We start from the raw sequence: 6,414 nt of genomic DNA on the forward strand, positions 1-6,414 counted from the left end.
TTTAACTTGCTACAGCAAGGGATACTGCACACCAGAGTAACCATGAAGCAACTCACCGAACAAAGGAAGTGACAGTGTTACAGTATTCCACCCTTATCTGCAGGGGTTATATTCCAAGAGCCCCAGTAGATGCCTGAAACCACATAGTACGGAACCCTATATAGACTGTTTTTTCCTATGCATACCCAGGATAAAGTTTAATTTATAAATTAGGCTCAATAAGAGATTAACAATAAAATAGAACAATTATAACAGTATACTGTTATGTGAATGTGGTACCTCCCTCCCTGCAGCTCTCACTTTCTCTGAAAATATCTTATTGCACTATACTCACCCTTTATGTGACAAGATAAAATGCCTATGTGATGAGACGAAGCAAGGTAAGTGACACAGGCATGGCGATGGTGTTAGACTACGATTGAGCTTCTGCTGATTTGTCAGAAAAAGCATCTGTTTCCTGACTACACTTGAGGGCAGCAGCAGGTAACTGAAACTGGGGAAAGTGAAACCAAAAACACCACAGATCAGGGGAAACTACCGAAATTTGGATCAGGGGAGAAGAGTATAGGCACAGTAGAAATGAAACCCCAGTTTGATGATCTCAAAATAGAGCAGAACTGTATAAAGGGGCAAACATCAGCACTTGGTTGAGAAGTAGACCCAGGGTTCTGTCTCCTTGGACACTACCAAATTAAGACAAATGGGGAATGGTGTGTTCCAAATCTCCATATCTGAAGCTCTGCAACTGGATCAAGGCTGCTTCCAGGCAAGAATGGAATATTCCATTATTACTGATACAATTTCATACAGCAAAGTTGTGACAACCTAAGATTTTAGAGGAAAAGATTTCTCAGCACTACTTTTGTTAATTAGCAAAAAGAATCTGAGTTTGTACAGGTTCATGGAAGTGATCCCACAACACTAACAACCTGAGTGTTAATTGGCAACAATACCACAAAAGGGTGAGATGGCTGCTCAGTCCATTTAGAGGGTAAAGAATTTAGTGTTGCCAGGACAATATGGTAAGGAGAGGTGAGGAGCAGAAACAGGAGGGTCATAGGGAGAGTGAGATGGAACAAGCCTGGGAGGCAAGGGTAACGTGACCCTGTCCACATACACACTGGGAAAATCTACTGACCCCATGGATGGTTTGAGAGAGAGAAAGGGTGGGGGGAGAGAGGGAAAGGGAAAGAAAGGCTATCTTGCACACCAAGTAAATATAGTGTGGGAAGGGACAACATGAGTGCCCGGGAAGTATATGAGGCTCCCCTGGAAGTTAACCAAAATCTTCGGGACGTGTTGGAGCTTCCACAGGCCATGAGGCAATCTCAAGTCTTAGATCACAAAGGCAAGAAAACTCCATATAGGTCACAGGGCAAATCAAAGAAGTATTATTCAACCTACAAGGAATAAATTTAGAGAACACATTCCCTCAACAACCTACAAGGAATAAATTTAGAGAACACATTCCCTCAAGAAGTAGACACCTGGGGGCGCCTGGGTGGCGCAGTCGGTTAAGCGTCCGACTTCAGCCAGGTCACGATCTCACGGCCCGTGAGTTCGAGCCCCGCGTCAGGCCCTGGGCTGATGGCTCGGAGCCTGGAGCCTGTTTCCGATTCTGTGTCTCCCTCTCTCTCTGCCCCTCCCCCGTTCATGCTCTGTCTCTCTCTGTCCCAAAAATAAATAAAAAGCGTTGAAAAAAAAAATTTTAAAAAAAAAAAAAGAAGTAGACACCTGGATTAGAGCTCCACAACTGTTAGTCAAAAACTGCCAAATTCAAAATCGGCCAAGAGAAATCAAAAGGGTCAAGAAGTAAGCAGTTGCGACAAACAAGATATTAAGAATTTAAGAAAGCCAAGCTGGTTAGAACAGCAATATTTCTATTCACTTCTTCCTCAGGAAGCACGTGGTTCCAGGGAGTTCTTGTGGCCTCACTCTAAAGATAAAGGCAGGAAAAGGGGCACCTGAGTGGTTCAGTCGGTTAAGCATCCAACTCTTGATTTCAGCTCGAGTCATGATCTCTCAGTTCATTAGTTTGAGCCCCACGTCGGGCTCACCACTGACAGCATGGAGCCTGCTTAGAATTCTGTCTCCCTCTCTCTCTGCCCTTACTCCACTTGTGCTCTCTCTCTCTCTCAAACAAATAAACTTAAATTTTGTTTTTATTTTTTTTTAATTTTGTTTTTAAATATAAAGGCAGGGCAATCAGTTTCATTTGGCTAATGGAAATGGAGGGTCTACAGTTGTACAGGGAATGTGGAGAAGCAGCTAAGGCTGCAGGAAAGCAAAGATCTTCATAAAACTGACTCTTTAAAATCTTAACATCTTGGCATTTTAAGAACATACAACCTAAACATGACTGGCTGAGCCACTAAAAGTCCCCAAGTGAATCAAGAGCTATCATACTGAATAGGAACCACAGATGAGCCAGAGTTAAGACTTCGAGGCTTAGTGAGACATATCTATCCTTCATGTTTGTCCCCCACAGTGACTTTAAAAATTTCTTTAATAAGATAAAATTTTAACTTTTGAACATTTAAAAAATGGAAACTATTGTGTTCGGAAAAAACCAAGCTGCCTCCTTCTCTTGAAGAATCAGAAGATATAACAACATTTGGCCCACGTTCCCATGTGGCAAAAGGAGGCTGGAGTGGTTGGGAAATGTATTCTGTTTCCCCAAAGTCCATACCACTCTTCAATGCCTCATAACCCAGCCAGTTTTATTTATTTATAGTACCTGGCAGCCTTCTGGAGGAGTTTGTAATTCCTGACTGAAGTACCAGAGTCCACAGTACTTTGCTGAAAAAAAGAGTGAATACATCCCATCTGTTTACTCATATACTGCAGTTTGGCGGGGGGAGGGGATAGATTTCTAGAATGTGATATTGTGCCTTGTCAGGCTGTTTTTTTCTAGGATGTGCAAAGGGAGTTGCTTACCCTTGCCCCAGATTTCCTTCTTTGTTCACTATGATCAGTTTGGTGTTTGTTTGGCTATCAGCATTTGTGAAGAAGGATGGTGTGACCTCTGGGGCAGAAGGACCCTTAGAGTGAAGAAAGCTGTTAGCAAATCAATCCTAAAGTGATTTATTTGCAAACAGATAGCAAAGAGGCAATGTATATTTATCATTTGGACAAGGCCTTAATAAAGATAAATTCAGAGTTTGAATTTCTGTAAGGAAGTGGCTTTAACTTCCGACATATGCCAAAATGCACATCACAGCTAATTAGGTGGTGTCCATGTGTGCTTTGCAAGTGGGTACAGTTAGGCAGTGGATAGGAATGATGTGCTTGTCTGTATTTAGATGTGCCATTGATGGTCTGAAAATTCAGGGGGCTCTGAGACCAAGGAGCAATGTCAAGAGTTAAATCAAAGGAGATCCCCAAAACCAATAATGAATGTGTGCTTATTATAAAATCTATGTCAAGACTTTGTTTAGCTCTAGCATAGAGGGCAAATGAACAGAATGACAGTCTTACATTAATATGATGAATAAAATCATGATTGCTGAATTTCATTTTTATTTTCTCCCATCTGCATTTGTCAGATCTCTACATTTACCAAAAAAGAAAAGGGATATGAGGTTTTAAAAGCCTGACTGTTATTAAAATGATCTCAGAAACTAGTACTTTGGGCTCTCTGCCTTGAGAATCAGAAACTGGACTAAGATAATGCAAGCCAGTTCCCTAAGGCACAAAATTTAAGAAGACTCTGACTCTCAGGGTCATGCAAGTGCAGGGTCAGCATGTTTGAGTGAGTACCTCCTTAAATTGTGTTCTCTGGTGTCCTGGCTTGGCTCACCCTAGTCCCAACCCTGTTGGGAACATTTTCATTCTTGAATTGTGAAGCTATAAGGTCTCACCAAGGAGTGGGAAGGCCAAAACGTGTGGAATACTCACAAAGTCATGTACAATAACGCGCAATAACAACTTATTAGGACACACTGCACTGATAATACCATAAACCCTTACATAATCACAGTAAGGAAAGGGATCAGTCAGTAGAAATTAGTAGCATGTTTGAATATCCTTTTCTCAGTTCCAAAGCCCAGTCATGGAATTAAGGACTAACAAGGTACTGCCAAGGAGAGAGCCTGCAGGTGAAAAGTGAGGACCCCACTCTGAAGTTCTGTGGTTTGTGATTGGTGCATTAGTTGAGGGGCTAATAGAGACTAAAACTTATTTATCCAACTAGGCTAAGAATCTCTAAAATCTTGGTAACAGGATGCATTTGCTTGTGAAAACTTTTTCCATACAGACACCAAAAGAGAAACTTCAGCCCTATCTCATTTATGACAATTTCCAAGTAGAAAGCAGTTCCAGTTTGGGGTTTCATGATGCAGGCTGGAGGAGTGAGGCAGAAGATCTCAGGTCTCCTTTGCTCCATGTGAATCAGACTAGATTACAAAATAGTCTCTGTTTTCAACCCCAGCCCACTTCATCTCCTCTCCCTTCTTCCACTCTAAACCTCAAGGCCCAGAATATGAGGCCCAGAACATATGTCAGGACTGAAAAAAAGAACAGGTTAAAACGGGGGAAAGCTGAGAAGAGTCCTTCTCATTCAGCTTTAATTGGAACTCAACTTAAGACTTTCCAAATGGAAGATCATGGAGTGCTTCCAGGTGGAAAAAAACAAAAACAAAAACAACCATCTCTTCAACAAAAATTATCAAGCTGGCTCCTGAAGCTCTGTGGGCACAAAAGTACTCTTGTTAAACAGAGAGGCTCTCTGGAAATGAATTCCAAACATAGGGATTAGCATTTCCTTTGAAACAGTCACAGCCCATGTAGGGGAAAAGACTTGATAAAATGTGGTTTCCATTTGCTGAATTCCACTTAGCTCGGCTCTCTGGCAGATTCTCCCTTGGTTTGGCTAGGCTATGTGGCAGTGGGGTTTTCAACAAACCATTTTCAAACAAGTGATTGCATTAAGCATAGTCCAAAACCAGGCATAAGTAGTGTTGCCTTTTAAAAGTTTATGCTCCTTGTTGTGATGACCACCAGGTCATGTATGGAAGTAATAAATTCCTATATTGTATGCCAGAAACTAATATTACACTATATGCTAATTACCCAGAATTTAAATAAAACTTAAAGTTTATGCTTAACATTCTAAATTAGTTGATACTACTCAATTATTCAAATACTTAGTAAGTACTTCTAAGTGTACACGACTATTCTTGGTGCTAGAGAGAGGCAGGATGAGAAAAACAAGATGTCAAAGAAATCCAGAGCCTGCCATGAGTGTTAACAGTCTATTAAGGAGATGAAGATATGCACATGAATAGCTACTATGAAGTAGGAAAAGTTACATCCCACAAGAGAGGAACAGAAAATGGGCTTGATCCTCCACACACACAGTGCGTTCTGCAAACCAGCGCATGAGTATCACTGAGGAGCTTGTTGGAAATGCAGAATCGCAGGCCCTGACCCTGAACAACTGATGAAGACTCTGGTTTAACAATACCACAGGTGATTCTTATACATGTGACAGGTGGAGAAACCCGGACTACAATAGTTCAGAGGAAGGAGAAATCACTTTCAGCTGAGGGGTTCAGGAAAGGCCTGAAAGGAGGATGGCACATGAACCAGATTTCAACAGTGTAACCTAATCTTCTACCTGACCACCAAAATTTGCCCTCCACTTCTTCCATACATGTGGCTAGACTACAATGCCTAGCCTCCTTTGCAGTTATGTGTGAATGTGTGACTAATTTATTGTCAATGGAATGAGAAAAGTGGCATGTGTCTCTTCCAGGTTTAGACCTTAAGAGAGTAGACCTTATTCACTCCTTCCTCTTCTTCCAGCTGGAACCTGGATGAGGTGGGCCAGCACTGACCACTCAGATGAGAACTAAACCCTAAGGGATGGAAGAGCAATAACTTGTTGAATTGAGAACCTGTAAGGAGGCTAAGGTCTTGAATGACCATGCAAAGCCGAGCCACTGCCATTCTGAAACACGACAGAACAGTCACTGGAGAGAAGAAAAGAACTTCCGAATTTTTAAAGCCATTCTACATTATCGTCTCTCCGTCTCTCCCTCTGTCCGTCCATCTCTCCACAAAAGCCTTATGTTTACCCTAACAAATGCAGACACCTAAAATGAAGATACAGAGAGATGGTGAGGAAGAGATGCTGGTTTGAAAGAGCAGTATATGTAGACACAGGGGTATGTGTAAATATGCATGGAGTGTTCAAGGAATCACATCAGTTCCACTGGCTGGAACACACCATATAAGAAGCTATAATAGCAAATAGACTTGGAAAGGCAAGTTTACAATTTAAATTATGGGATATGGAATTCCAGGCCAATGGTAATAGGTAGCCATTGAAGATCTAACAAGGGAATGCACAATGTTTTCAGGAAATGATTCTGGCAATGGTGTGTGATGGGTTGAAGTGCACAGAAAAGAGAA

The sequence above is a fragment of the Neofelis nebulosa genome, chromosome X, assembly GCF_028018385.1.
Source record: "Neofelis nebulosa isolate mNeoNeb1 chromosome X, mNeoNeb1.pri, whole genome shotgun sequence".
In the NCBI taxonomy this organism is placed as follows: domain Eukaryota; kingdom Metazoa; phylum Chordata; class Mammalia; order Carnivora; family Felidae; genus Neofelis; species Neofelis nebulosa.